The sequence below is a fragment of the Anneissia japonica genome, unplaced genomic scaffold (assembly GCF_011630105.1).
Source record: "Anneissia japonica isolate Jap-2015-1 unplaced genomic scaffold, ASM1163010v1 scaffold287867_len1003013_cov215, whole genome shotgun sequence".
In the NCBI taxonomy this organism is placed as follows: Eukaryota; Metazoa; Echinodermata; class Crinoidea; order Comatulida; family Comatulidae; genus Anneissia; species Anneissia japonica.
In genome coordinates this window covers 825,691-842,332 of record NW_022684320.1, presented here as the reverse complement: position 1 = coordinate 842,332, position 16,642 = coordinate 825,691, and the positions used below count along the sequence as shown (strand labels likewise).

Here is a 16,642-nt window from a genome sequence, read left to right as displayed (position 1 = left end):
TGTTTTTCTCCAGGTTTCATTCCTGTTTCCTTTCATATGTATTCATTGCAAGTTTTATGCAACATCCTATTGTGATTACCTATTGTAGGCCCCAATAAAGGGTATTTTTAATAGGCCTACTAATATTTATTTCATGGGGCTTCTGACAGTTCTCCAATCATCCCTAGTTAGTTGCTGGTATTTTATGGAGGAATAAATCTCTTTGAAAGAACTGTGCATCATTAACTAATCCCAACATTAAGTTTATGTTTTCTATGCAATGTTACCCAACTGGAGGCAATGAACAGGGGAAAATAAATGGGGGAAAATGAAACCAATTGTGTGTAGAGGAAACAGTCATTTCCTGTTCAGTTAAGACAAAGGAAAGTAAGCTTTCCTGTTTATTTCAAAACTAATCTTAACAACCAAAATGGCCGCCATACGCAGCATAGTATTTACTACTGACAAGCATATCGCGACAGTGCATTTGCTAAGAAAAAAATGGAACGCACATTACAAATCGCTGGTTTAGTAAGTATAAATTTCGGAATAATTATGCTTCTAGATTCAAGATGCTGCAGTTCCTAATAGTTATTAACCCATTTCTTCTGACACTTGACTGAAAGTAAATAGTTTCATTTACAGAGGCAGAAATCTGGGGCAAAACTAACTAGCATGTCTGTTAGGAATTCATTTGCTTCTACGTAAACCTATTCCAGAATTGTTAATCAGCAATCTGTTGTCAATCGGAATTAAGAACAGAATGAAAATTATCTTATTCATTTCGGTTGGAAATGGTAAAGATAATGAAGTACAAATAAGCTATGATATGTAATAACATCCCTAATAGATGCTAAGAATTATTGTAATACCTCATCTCCCACACATATTCAATATTTATTTATTTATTTAAGCTTTCTTTAACCAGGGGGTATGCATTCAGTGACTAGCACCGCTTTTCAAGGAAGCCCTGGTACATGTGGTGGTTATGAAATTTAAATTTGAGTTATTAATATCATTCTTAACTCCCTCATCCTAATAATTATATTTCCTGCTGATAATTACGGTAACAAAATGATGAATGTTATAACATCTTCTAATAGATGATAAGAATTGTACTATCACATCTCCCACTTATCCAATATGGTTGTTATGAAATTAAAATTTCATATATTAGTATTAGTCCTAACTCCCTCATCCTAATAATTATATTTCCAATGTATTTCTTGGGTGATAATAAGGGTAACAAAATTATAAATTTTTATTTTCGATGCCAAGTTTGCTATGACAAATAACAATCCTTAATATTTCATGTAATCTCATATAGCTACCTCATGTCACTTCCCTTTTTTTCTCAATGTTATATTCTGTTATTTCAATTTTATATAACTCGTCTCTCATGAGAATAATTACGACCGCCAAACAGGCTCGCAAAATTGAATAAAAATCGCTTTTGCACTAAAAATTAATAAATAAATGTGTTTGATACGTAATATCAAGGATAGGATCTTGATAATAAGATCAAAGTTGAATTTAATTTTGAAAAGAACAATGACCCAAAATATATGATGTCATACACGATGCTAGGCTGTTCACAGTTGTTTTAAAGTCATAATTTGCTTGAGGAAATACACTTACTGATATCTGCTTAGATGAAATACAATGCTCTTGCATTCCCAGCCAATTTATTCTGAATGTGTTTTCCCGTTTATCGCATATCTAATTATTACTTTTATTAATTAATTAACAACAAAATTCAAACTCACAAAAAATACACCGGAAGTAAATTGATATGGTTTTTTTTTAAATTATTATTTCAATTGCTTATATTGTAAATTTAAGTTATTTGTTTTCATATGAAAATTATAACGTAAATAATAATAATTTTCCTATAATTATTTGTTTTGGAACATTAGGCCAGTAATAAATTTGGGGGTTTAAATCAGAGAAAAATTGTTTTGATTAATTATGGTATTAATTTATTTGATGGTTTGTAAATGAACAATTAAATATTTTGAGACTTTTTTTTCCAGATTTAGCAGTGTATCCTTAAACCCTGCACCTATTATAGGTCTGTTATCTCTTCTTCTTCTTCTTCCTCCAAGTTTTAAATATCCTCATTTTATATCTCTACCACCAGCTCTAATTATTTATCTGATATCCAATCCTTTGTCATAAAATTAACTGGATTCTCTGGCTTTTAATTAAAGCCACACTCAAATAATCAATGATTTGTTTTAATTGTAGAAAAACATAAAACAGAATCTAACATCATACTGTACTAGATTGTCAATAAATAAAGGTTATCATCAGTAAGGCAATTGTTGAGTACACCTAAGACAATCAAGAGGTTTGGCCTACTTCAAATACAGACAGAATTGTATGTTGATGACAGTTATTAACTTCAATGGAAATAAGGAAGGACACAGCGCTATGTCATCCACACAAGTCAATTGTTAAGGATAATTACACCAATCTTGTCTGCCTGTGACAAGCCAAATGATAACAAATTTGGGACAGGGTTCAAAATGCAAATTTCTCTATTTATACTTACCTAATACTTTGATTTTCACTAAAACTAATTTCCATTTAACAATTGGTTGTATCTATTTATACCTCCATGGTTGTATCGAAATACCTTTGTTAATTCCAAGTGATTCTATCATTTTAAATATTTCATTTATACATTATCATGCTAAACAACGCTAGTTTAGTTCATTATAAATCAACTAATTTTAAACCAACTAATTATAAATCAACTTGCCTTCTTTAAGCTGTTTTCTTATTATGAAGTGTAATTTTTATTCTGTAATTGTCTTCCTGAATATATTTCAAATAGTACCATACTTAAAACAATATGGTAATATTTGCACAATAACAGTCCAAGAGTCTGATTTCAATGGATATCAATAATGCTTAACAAGACATATAAGAATGATAAAAAGATATAAGAAAAATGTATATAAAATTAATAAAAACAAAGGAAAAATGAGACTTAAATGAAAACACCAATTTTTTAAATGTAATCTGTTTGACATTTGTTTAGGTAAGAAATCGCATGATATATTGCAAAAGTTTTTAATTCCTGAATTGTTTTTGCAATCAATGCCACCATAATTAGACATCTTGTTTATCAAGCTTGGCCTAATGAGGAATTTTACCTGCCAATTAACTGGTTCTTAATGTGTTCAATGATGGAGGCATATCTTTGCCGTATTACCTATCTTGTTTTTGTCCCAATAACTAGTGGTGTATTCTCTATCTATATACAAAGAGCAAAGACAAAAGTAAAAGTGAAACGCTGAACAAAAATAAAACTAAAAACTAAAGCATATTAAAGACTAAAGTTAGTTTCGTATCCTGTACAGTAAAGAAATGATTGACGGCACCATCAGTATGGCGTATAAGCACATTAACACCTGTGCGTCTGTAACAAAACATTACTCTATAATTCCTTAAGTGTAGCCAAATATTATATTACCACTGAAATCTTCTAAGGACATTGTTAATAGGAGAACTACTTGCTAGTTAGTTTACCGACTAATTTTTTATATGAAATTCACTCTAATTTATTAGATAATTTATCTTAATTTATTAACCTGGACAGACTCTGAGAAAGAAATAAATACTTCACAAAGACATTTCTTGGTTTACCTTATTGTTTCATCATTATGTATTGATTTGGTATCGGTATTGCTTTTTATATTGTTGTTAGAGTTGCAGTTGATAGTGTTATCATGAACATTATTATTCCTTTTATCACAATCATCATTAACATTTACATTCTTTAACACTTATCATGAATAAAAACAGCAATAAATCCAATCAAATTTCTTGGAAAACCTCAGAGCAGTGAAAATTTACATATTGATAAACATTTTTAAAAATGTTGGCCTACATCAAGCTACTACTCCAGTTGTCTGCGATTCGTTTGCTAAGAATAATTTGAATCATTTCCCCTCAAAGGAAAGATGCTCTTGTATTGCTTCCCGAATAAACCGACCGACGAAGGGCATGTGCAGACTACTGACAGTGGTACTGCATTGTTTTATAGTCTCTGACACTTGGTTTCAATATCATTCTTAGAAAGTTTTAAACAATAATGGACACTCTTCTCAGGATTTGGGCAGGAAGTCATTTTAAGGAATTAAATGAGCTTCTATGGAACCACTTTATACTTTTCATCCTCATTTGAATCACTTCTGCATTTGGCACAGAATACATTTTTTGGTTGTATTTATTTTTTGTCTATGTTTACATGCTGGTTACTCTGAGTAAGAGACTGAGCGACATTGTGATGGCCTCACTATTAGCTTTTAACTTGTTAGAGCTTCATAAGCCAGAATAGAAACAGTTTAAAATCTCACCAACCAATAACAAATGTTGGGACAGTATATTTTGGTTTTCTGTAAACAAAATTCTTTACACTCATCTATATAATTTCTTGATTCATTCCTGTTTGAGCCCCACTGTCTCTAAATATATCTAATTTCATATATGAAAGTTTTTTTCTCTTTAATAAGCAGGAACATACTCCGACCTGAAGATGGCCTAGCTAATAAACGATTAATATGCAATGCATTTTAATGTTTTAGTACTTGGTAATATCATAGCTGGCATATGAGGATGAATATCACTTAATGTTAGGAAATATTATTATCAGAATATACATTAATACGATTTGTAAAAAATTATTGTATTTTTCCTCATTACTATCATCTTCCTCATCATTATTATCATCATCATCATTGTAATTACTAGTATAATTACAATCATTATTATTATAATTGCTATTCAATATACAATAAATTAAATACATTATTGTCAAAATAATATAAAAATTGGAAATTTCTTATTCACAAGCAATTGAAAAATATATAAAAATCACATAACTATATAATTTACAAACTAATGAAGACAAATTAAGACCATAAGATCAAATGCAGCACGTACTTATCACCTAATTAAAAGTAAAGTAGGGCGAAATATAAGTTCAACATTTATGATCTAAAATAGATAACCCCACAGAGACAGACAAATGCATTATTCATGTATAAAATATGTAGAAAGATGGTCAAATTTAAAAGTTTCGCAGAGTAAAACCTGATTACAAACCCCTAGTAAACCTAAACTAAAGTAAATATAATTAAAATTCTATAAAATATAAAAGATATAATACAACAAATAACATATGAAAATATAATTTAATATTATTTTATATATATATTATTATTATATTACATATACTTATATATAATTTGATACTATGATACACATAAAATTTTAAGGAATCAGGAGAATACATCAGATTTTTTTTTAAAGTGAGTATTTTTAATCTGTCAAGTTTTTAAAAGGATCATATCTGACCCTATATAAGACTACTGTACCATGTTTACAACTTATAATATAAACATCTTCTTTTGATGAGTGTCGCATGATTATCTTAAAACAATACCAAAACTGTCTTGTCACTATATTGCACAATCCGTCACTTCATTTTCGCCGGATTCCCACGACCAAGGGAAGTTTCAGTATTTTCATTGAACTTTGCAAGGGATCTTCTTCGAAATTTTGATACTGATGAAATATTTTATACCATGAGGGATCATATTTTCTACAAATTGTATTGACATGAAGGAAATGATTTAGAAAGAATTACTGATTATGATGTTGTTTAACAAGGATGTTTTATGACCTACCATTGTATTTTCATTTTCAACTGGCTCGTATTAAATATATTCATCCCAAGCCTATTACATGAAATCAGCATGTACATCTTAGCCCAATTTTGACCGACCTCTGCAATTTATTTTGTGAGTGTCATGTTTTAAGACAGTCCCTTTCATTTATTGCACATTACTGACTTGTTTTGTCATTAACCATTTAATTATTAAAACTGGTTTGCTCTATTCTATAAAAAAAACATTTTTTAATTATTAAAATTAATTAGGAAGGTAGGTTGTGTCAGTTGTTGGGTGTTCATTTTCCAGTCCCAGTCCCAAAATCCTGGGTTGAATTCTTCCAAGAACATTTAATGACTCTATGTTAACATTTATTTCCAATAGACCAAACTGAATGAAGTTCCCATTTACAAAACATAAAAGAACTAAATTTACTAAACATTTTTAGAATACTTAAAAGCATATAAATTCATAATCTGTTTTATTCTTCGTAAGTCCACTAGCAAATAAATTTTGTTAAATACTTCAAAATTTACTAAAAATAATTTAATTTCAGTCTTGTAAGAATTATGGAATAGTAAGTACTAACAGTGCACTCCTCTACATGTGACTGCAACCATCCCTCCCACTCTAGATGCCTTCCAACGGGATACTGCACCCAATTACTTCCTTTCCAAATTTCTAATTGCTGTTGAATGCCAGTTAGATCACTATATCTGTTCACCATTTTCTCATTCAGTAGATTCCAAACTGTATTTGAATGAACTTTAGTTTCTAATACTCTTAGTAATTTATGTCTTTTTCTTCCATAAGTTTGCTTTTTTACAGCACTTTTTTTACGGTATAATGTTATATTATTTCATCCTTCAGTATTATAACATCCTTGGATAAAAGAGGCTATATACATTCTATATTATTTTATTATATAATAACAAAATAATATATTTAATGAAGAACATAATCCTGTGGGCCTTCTAAACTATTGTGTAAAGTTGTTTTATTATTGTACATTCCACAAATGTCACAATTAAATATACATTTACATATCACTTTTTCATTATATATGAAAAGGGGTATCCCACCACAAGCATTGCTCTACATGTGGGACCCTTAAAAGCTAAAGTAAACAAAAAAAAGCAAAACAAAGAAAACAAAACAATGATAAATGAGTTGGTCTATCTATTGTTTAAAATATTGTTTTTAATTGAGAATTTAAAAAAATTGAAATAAATAGAATCATTTTAAATAAATATAATGATAGTAATAACAATAATATAAAATTTATAATTTTCAGTAATTTTTATTTTAGCATATATTCATTATAAACTTTAAATCATAGTCAACTTTCATATCATATTTGTAATGCTTTCCCATGGATGTTGGATGAACTACCTTATAATATTAAAGATTCGCTTTAATATTATCATATCCCATTTTTTTCACTTATGTACAACTTGTTGATTTATCACATATAGTTTGCAATTGTCTTGGAATGTGAATTTGAACTCTTGTATATACTTTCTGTACTTTTGATTCATTTATATTTTTTATCTACTTTTAAAGGTTGGCTTTTAGGGGGTTGGAGAATCACTAGACAGTTGATTTAATACAACTTTGTGATCATACTGTCTACCACTTAATAGTTCATTTTTATATGTATCTTTCTTTGTTGTGTTCCAGAGATGAAATAAATGAAATGAAATCTAGCTTAATTGTTATCTTCACTTCTTACATTCCTGTATTGTATGTAGTGAAGATCCCAATTTATCAGCTGGCTATGGCTGGATGGACCACCCTCACAAAAAATTGATAAAATAAACAAATAAACAATAATAGTTCAAATGGAGCTTTAATCTTGTTGATCTTATCTCTGTTATTGTCAAGTTTTAAATATGCAAGGGACCCAGTATCAAATTGACCTGAAAACAAGCGTTCTAATGAAGTTTTATAGGCTATGACAGATACATCTGCACTGGATACATAAAAGCATTAAAATTTTATTTAGTTTTTGACTACCATCATATTTTGTTTTCTGTTATCTTATTGATATCAAAGGGTAGATGTGTGCATAGCTATCTTTTAAAAAGAAGGACAAAGACTGTTATCTAACATTGAATTTTAAGAATGGTATAATTCTTTTATTTATTATTTATTTATTCAACTTTCTTTATACTGGATGGTTTTTTTTTTAATGTGGTCCAGGTATAACACAAAAATACAAAAGTGATGAATTGAAAAAGAAAAATTATGGTAAATTTAACAAAAAGTAACGTCAAAAATAGAGGAGCGACCAATGCATTAAGTGAGAGCATTTTAAATTTTAATTTATCAACAAATATATGAAACATACACATAGCAACAAGCTGGTTCTCTCAAATGACAGACAAATTAAACTATAAAACATTTTAAGTAAGAATATACTAAATTTTAAATGTCAATTGAATATTTAATAAACTGATGAGGCAACTGTGTACATAGGCCTGTGACATGCGTAGGCATATATTATTATTATCAAATATGATGAATATTTCCAGAATAATTGTTTTAATAATACTTCATTATAGGTTGATAGATTAAATTCAACAGAATTGGTGTAGGATGGGTGAATTGGTGTGTAGATATATGGATGTCTAACTGGATAAGTGAAAGAATGAGTTAAATCGAGTGAACGGATGGATGGACGGGAAAATAGATAAGTGAATAAAAAAAAAACAATGTGTGAATAAATGATTGTGATAATGGATGGCTAAGTGAATTGGTGATTGAATTGTCATGAAATACAAGAAACTTTAATTGTCACTATAGATTGACAGTTGATGGAGAATGGATGATGATAATAAACTGCTAGCATCATATCAAAACCTACTTGTTGGTACAAGTCAAAATGGCACAAAAATTCTCATTATCATAGTTCAAATGTTAAAACTATCATAACTGTATTTATTATGATCTCATCCCTGTCTCTTTTCGCTTCAGTGATAGCTGTGTCATCGAGTCAATGTCAGTAACATCTGCTAAACATAGGAGCATTGAACATCCAAAATTCATTTATATATTCTCCTGACTCCAGAGCGACTACCGTTGCAGTAAGGAATACGAAAGGTCATCAATTGGTTGTAGGTCAGACAGGACCAGAGTTGTGGGTAAGTTTGATGTATAACTTGACAGCAATAACTTGATTATAGGATTACAATATTTAATATATCAATTGTTTCATTTTCAGTATTTTTTTACCTGGTATATTTTGAGATTTTTTTGCCTTTATTCACTTTGAAAATATTCTCTACTTTATCACCTTTATACTCTTATTTATCAAAAAATAACAGAAGCAATAATTTCACTATTAACTCGCTAATAATCCAGAAGTAGAACATGCAATATCGCCTCGTATATACACATACACATAAAAATCCAAAATACAGCATTTATTTCTATATTTATTTTTTTTGTGCATACCTGTAGTGTTAATGGTTTATATATGCTCTATATACTTTGACAACATCCAGTTTTATATGTTAGAATTCATTTATTTTTTTAAATGGATGAGTTGATGGCGAATACATGGATGGTTGGACCTCTATACATGGACGCCTGTGAATGTATCAATAGACACATATCTATCTTCATTTGAGACAGTCAAGTGAGTTCAGATATTTGTATATTATATTATATTTTTATTTAACAGCAAATAACTTTCCATTATGGCAAACTATGTAACGCTCTATAAACTAAAGTCTCATTATGAGGTTGAGGCAAACAGATAAAAATCTTAGTTCAGGAAGTAATGTTGTTCGATATTCTTATTTTTTTTTTCTATTCTTTACATGATTTTTCTTCTTTTTTTTAAATTTTTTTTTGCTTAGAAATTATGTTGATGGTGGCACTCACTGAAATGATCTTTTGTCTTGTATGCACCTTCCCAAAATCACAAAAACGGGGTTAAAATTTAAGACGTCAGTAACTGAAATTGGAATATAGAGGTGTTTAATTGACCTCATGAAAAAGGTATATTTTTGATACTCACAAACCTTATTAATCAGAGAAAGAGTAAGTAAAAATAAATTCATGACCTGTTTCATTCATGACTATAAAAAAAAACAGAATTCTTTGCATTTATGATGGTGTTCTTTTGCTTCTTTCATTTTGTCAATTTAAAAAGTCATGTTCTAAAAAGCACTAATATTATTAGCTAATTAAATTCTATTTGGGTAAAGCACTAATTGAAAATGTTTATAATTTGCCAGGAGGTGTTTATAGTAGCTTATACAGTAAATCCTATGTATGATAAAATATGTAAAAAAATGTCTTTATATCATTGTATGTTGATTTTTGGATATTGTTATTCTAGGATATGTTTACTTACATGCATAGAGTATATATTACATGTTATCATTTTATTGAAAATTTGCAGCAAACAACAAAATAATTCAATAGCAGTGAGCTATAAAGAGCATTTTACGAGCCTCTGTTCAGCTTTCATTTCCATCTCTTGCACATATTTAAAAAAATCAATCAAAAAGCAATTTTCTAAACATGTCATAAACTTCATATTTTCTAGAACAAAATTCATATGGCAAATAGATGAAATCACACTGATCTTTAAGAGTGGCTTTCAGATATAAAAAAACAACACTGACTTCAGTTAGCTGATTGGTTCTAACACATTAAAATCAAGTTGGACATAAAACTATTAATTAGCCATTTATAATTTGAAATTAAATTGCTCAAATTTAAAATCTACGTGCAAGATTAGAATTCTGAATTTTGAAACTTGGAAACATTTGCGTTAACAAATTTTAGAGTATTTTGTAAGATGAACCAACAAAAACGCAAGTAACCTCCGTTTCATTCACATGGTGGCTTTACTCGTCTTTTTTCCATGGGTGTGAGTGAGTCTTGCTTGTGAATGTTCCCATGTAAATATATAACATCTTTTGAATTCTTCTGGCAAACTATTTTAAATGTTGTCACTTTGTTTGAGGGCATGGTAGAGTCGAAGTTTTTAAAATTGAGACACGAAACAAGATGCATCCATCCACATCTTCCAAATCTAACCATTTTAAAGTTTAAAAAAAAATTCTTTTAGTTATTTTGGTAATTTTTACAGTGACACTGTGAGGGGAGGGGGACAAGGAATTACCTCATTGTGCATATTCACAGTGGGAGGGGGATGGTGAGAATTAATGCACAGTGGATATTTTAGAAAATGGGTTGTTATATTTGGTTAACCATGTGAAATGTAAATAATACCTACTACTGAACATCTATCATTGCTTAGCCGTATATTTACAGGTTTAATATGTATGTAAATCAAGCATTACGCATCCCACACTGCTGATGTTGTTTTTTATCAACATCCTCGTGAAGAGTTTTGAAGCTGGTGAATGTTGAATTTTCAAGCCTCACTTGTTTCCACTGTGTTTGTGAGCAGTATGCTTATATTAGATTTTGATCGATGCCTAGTTACTATTATTACTGCAATTATGAACCAAATGACATTATTCTATTCTTCTGTCTGCTTTATTGTGTAAACCCTCCAGTAGCGATCATTTTCATTACACTGTTGTTTTCTTTTATTCTGTGCGCAGGAATTTAAAGAGGCTCTACCAATCAAATCTCAATCAAGAGGTTGGACACAATTATAGGATGGAGCGTGTTACACGCTGATCAATATATCCAACTTCACCAGTGATGGGCCTTGCGTGTCACGGGAAATTTCCCTCGAGGCTAAAGAATTAGCTCCAATTTTGCACAATGGAATATCCCATGATGAATTCACAGAAACAAATTAAAATTGGAAGAAGGTAGATAATCGCAAAAAGATCATCAAATGCTGCATAACCAACAAATATTAAATGATTAATCCCATTTCTAAGCACAATCCAGAGTCCGACGATTTCATCTGTCATGTGCGCCATGATCCAAATCTATTGTTATTTCCAGGATGCGATGTCAGAGCAATAGGCTAAACCGGGATTAGAATACAATAAGGATTAAAGCTTGTCGTAATGTCGTATTAATGGTGCATTAATGCCGCAAGGCAGGCGTTGATGATATGAGGAATAAACTCTGATATTGCTTCGACGAGAACAATGAAGTTGACAGTTGTGATAATGTTGCTTATAAAAATTGAAATATTGAAGATTAATATATGCTTAGATTTTTCTTTTGGAAAGATTCCTAATAAAGAGGAGAGCAGCATCCTGCTAATCTAATAAACTTAAAATAATATAATTTGATTTAAAAAAAGGTAGTAATTTTTATGATAAACAATAACATAGAAAAAATTAAGTATAGAAAATACTACATGTCTTCCATACTCATAAAATCATGATACAACATGTTATTGAAATACTAATGATAAAGCTCTACAAAATATTAGTAATAAAACCAATATTATATAATTGGAAATGATATGATGACAATAATCAAGAATCATCATTTTGTATGAATTTCATAAATACATATAACAAGCCTAATTTAAATGTGTTTTTCAGACGTTAAAAGCATAAGATTACAGAATCTACCACAAAAGTTTGGACAGATGAACTGATTTGCCAAACTGCTGAAGAAACGAAAACTGACAAGAACGAGTTTCTGCAGGATAGATGTCTTGGAAGGTGGTAAGAAATGATTGAGAAACAATGTCGGATGAAGAAAGGATTTATAGCCTTAAGACACAAAGAGAAATCCCCTGCTCTTTTCCGAGTAGTATACTGCGTTCTTTAACGTGCATATGGGCTAAAATGCACACGGGACCAGCAGCTTAAACGTCTCATCCGAAAGACTCTGCGCTATTGTAACTTGTATTTCAGCCCTCCAGCTGAAACACAAGGAGAGGCAGCGATGGGAATTTAACCGGGGACCTAGAGATCTCCACACAGTGGCTACCACCAGATTAGCCGACTGAGCTAAGCTGCTCTCTCAGAGTCTGAGATAGGTAGTAAGTAAAGTCTTAGGCACCTTTCACATTATCGCGACCTAGCAATCATACGTCCTATAATAACCCCCAGCATAAACATATATTGTATAATCCACTGGCATCTTTTTTTTTTTTTTTTTTTGCTCGGGCACCACACATAGGGTGGCCATCTCATCGAGCTTTGCTCTTATTGGTCATTCCCTACCGTTTGCTTTTATTGAATTTATAAAAATGTATCGCGATGGATTTCTTTTCTTTAATCGGTGAATAAATTTGAACTTTGAAAAAAAATAAAAAATAAAAAAAAACATTTACCTTGGCTCATTTAATATGCACAAAAACACCTCGTGTCATTTATTCGTGGAAAGTAATAATGGCCACTTTAGCCAAATGACTACACCCGCCACGTGTGAGAGTGATTATGATCAGTCGACAAAACATTTTTCAACATGTTGAAAACTTCGCGACCATCAACGATCATCTCCACTGTCAAGAGCAAGATGCTTTTAACAGCTCTCACAATATCACGACTTGGCACGACCGTACCGGTCGTGTACCGATCGCAGTATTGGTCATGACAGTTGGAGAGTTTCATTACTCAAGTGGAGATGGATAAGGAGTAGGATCTTATGAGTAAAGAGGGTAAAGAGAGTGGGGGTCTTGTAGAATGGCTAACTGGGTTTTAGAATAGAGATGGATAATGCATATGGTCTGATGTGTACAGATAGGTAGTGATAGGGCCTTGAGGGTATAAGGGGGGGGGGCGGAGGAGAGACATTGGAAGGGGTAAGACCACACTAAATTATTTTGTAAATTACCATACAGATGAAAAGATGAAGTTGGATCTTGGTAATATCTCTGCATTACCGTGGTACAAAGATGAATTTTAATGTATTTGACAATTTTTTCTTGGTTTCCATTCGCCATTGTATCATGTTCTCATTTAAGGAGAACAATAATTGTGAAATTATGAAGCTAAATCAATTACACCTCCGTACATCTTCCTGCAATCCCCATCATCAACATCCTCCTACTTCACCATCATCATCATCATCATTATCTTTAGCCTAATTGCTTTATCTTACTCATCTACTCCATCATGTTAATCAACATCACTAACAATTATTAGATGGGCGATAGATTACTTGTGTGGATGAACATCAAGACAGGATTGAGACTAAACATGTTGTCTCATCGTGTCTTCCGTGCGCTATTCTTCTTCATTTTCTTAAGGTCGTCTAAGATTACCCAATAATTCAATTTGGAATTAAGTAACTTAAGACGAATGTAAGGATGTTGCTGTGTGCAAAAATTATCTACTCATAAATTTTTCAGGTAAAAGTTCAAATCTGTTACCTACCACAATAAAGAATAAATACAAATAAAAATATCATATTCATCAAACATGCTGGTAAATATTTAAAAATATAATTATCAGTGTGTAAACATATATTTAATTTCCTGTATATATAAAAAAGATGTTAAAATATTATTGTCATACTAATCACAGAGAAATGATAGCATTTTGTGTTGTACCATTGTCAGTAGTTTCCAATATGATACTATTTTATCATATGTATACTGTGGTTGAATAATTCAAATGTTTCTATCATATTATATTTATGTATGTAAGAGAACCACTAATCATCAATTTTGATGAATCACCCTCTTAAAATATGATTTAATATTTAACATAACATTAGTTCATAAACTTACATTTGTTTTAACTGTGGACAGACAATACAATATACAATAATATTTATAAGTAAAATATACAGATAGCTGTATCAATGCAACTAATAACAGAAATAGCAAACTAGTAATATATAGGCCTATTTCCACAAACGACAAAGTAAATCAGGTTTTCTGAGATCATCATTTATTGTCAATTAATTCTTTCAAAAATCTTTTACATTTAAAATCTTGATCACTGAAAAAATATGTATCTAGATTTTACCTAGATTAAACCTTTACTTCTGTCTTGAAAAACAAATTTGAATTTTATAAAGCATTATGGGAAATGTATCCATTTAGAGTTCAAAGGTCAACCAATCTCCACATTGAAATGCATGTCATGAACAGAATGAAGTATTACTTTAATGATTTAAATTTGCAAAACGATTTCAAATTTCCTTGCAATCCTGAGCCAACTCCTGCCGTAAGTATTACATTCCGCATCAACTATTTATTCTGATTTCTAGTGTTCACCTTCTAGTCGGCCATTAATTAATAAAAAAATAAAAACGTAGCTAACTGTGTGTTTCGCGATCCAAGACAAATGTTCCGCCACATCTAACCTTCTTTTACTGACCTTAATAAATAGTAGAAAACAGCTTTTTAAAAGGATTTTTATTTGAAGGAAAGAAATTAAAACTTAATATGTATTAGCATCAATCACTTAAAACATATTCAACATTCCTTCTAACCATAGTCAATCTATGTTCTAACTATCAATATTACCATCATTATTTTCTTTATGAACATGGTAACCATGGTAACCTTCTTGAAACAAGTAGGCCTACAATATTTGCCCTCTCTTTCAAATATTATTCTATACTAGCTGGTCTATACTTTCAATATGATAAGCCTACATATGTCTGTAATAAAACTTATAATTATCAATCATAGTCATAATCATTATGAGATTGAAAACATTCTTCTGCATTATAAATATTATAGAATATTTTATTAGTTTTTAAAAACATTTTCTAATTTAAAACATTATGTTGACCCCTCTGCATTCATGTTGAATCTGAGTGACAGTAAAATGCCCACCTTACAATCTTAAAGTTTTAGGTTAAATCATTTAGACACTTCATAATTTCTATCACAACTAAAAGAAAAACAGTAATTATTGTGATTGTAAATCAAACAAATAAATTAAATTAAAAAAAAACAACAATCAAATCCTAAAGTTTTGGGTGAAATCTTTTGATATTTCATGACTTTTATCACAACCAAAGAAAATTCTAATTAAGGCTCATACAGAATATTGCTTAACATCAAATTCCAAATGTAAAGCAATTTTACATGGTATTGTAAGGCAAACAAAAGAATAAAAATTAAATCAATAAACCTAATCATAATTAAATGGATTACATACATTACATTTCATTCCATTTATTTATCAAATGAAATAGAATAAAATACATTTACAAAGGAAGGCAAAATTTAAATAAAATAGAACAAAGATTATGAATTAAGATAAAAAAAATAACCATAAAAACTTAGAAGGATTGAAATAATGCAGAAATGCCATTGGCCAGTTCATCAGATTTGGTTGAGTACACACCAATTAATTTAATTAATGGAATAGTATTAGTTATACAAAATATAATTACATCTACATAAATAATTAAAATAACCAAACAAATAAAATAAATAGGACCATATTTTGAGAAATATTGTATAGGACCTATATATTTTTTACAGTGAAACTTTGATTGGTTTGATTGGTTGTACATGATGTGAACACTGTTTGCAAGTACACATTTAGGAGAGAGAGAAAACAAGAGAAAAAATATGCATACAGGTATAAAATTAGTTATAGTTATTTCATGTAATAGCATCCTAACCCAGGCTGTGTTCTTACAAACATTTTTATCTGTAGTAGTATCAACAAAAAGTCAACTACCAGCAGATATTCCATTTTAAGAATAATATGGTGATATTCTTTATTCTTGCTCACTCACCATGGGCGGCAGAAGTGGCCGGCAGGTCAGACGGCCGCCTAACCAATATTTTGCTGTGTTAAAATACTTTTTATAATAAAAACATTTTTTTAAATAAATTTCTCATACATTTTACTTCAGGGATAAATTATAATAAAATTTAAAAGTGCCATTTCCAGTCATCTAGAGGTGCAGAAATTTTAATTTGTTCTTACCTCAGCCCCAACCATCTATTTAGAATTCTTGGATCCGCCACTGGGTGATACAAAGTTCAGCTATCTGGTAAATAGTGTGTACATAAAGTCTGTCTGTACAGTAAGTCTGAAATCCTTGGTTCAACAATAATATTTTGATTTCTAAAAATCTTATTGCTTGATATGTTCAAACAC

The 16,642-nt window shown here is 30.2% G+C and overlaps 2 long non-coding RNA genes across 2 annotated transcripts in view; both read left to right on the top strand.

Moving 5' to 3' along the window:
- LOC117104632 overlaps positions 1-8,797 on the top strand; it is a 12,815-nt gene extending 4,018 nt beyond the window's left edge. Inside the window, exon 3 of the long non-coding RNA XR_004444795.1 lies at positions 8,637-8,797. This is a non-coding gene — a long non-coding RNA (uncharacterized LOC117104632). The remainder of the gene's footprint in view (positions 1-8,636) is intronic.
- A 398-nt stretch (positions 8,798-9,195) lies between these two features.
- The window catches only part of LOC117104622, a 55,959-nt gene continuing 48,512 nt past the window's right edge, over positions 9,196-16,642 (top strand). The window contains exons 1-3 of the long non-coding RNA XR_004444791.1: positions 9,196-9,300; positions 11,249-11,464; positions 12,158-12,283. This is a non-coding gene — a long non-coding RNA (uncharacterized LOC117104622). The remainder of the gene's footprint in view (positions 9,301-11,248; positions 11,465-12,157; positions 12,284-16,642) is intronic.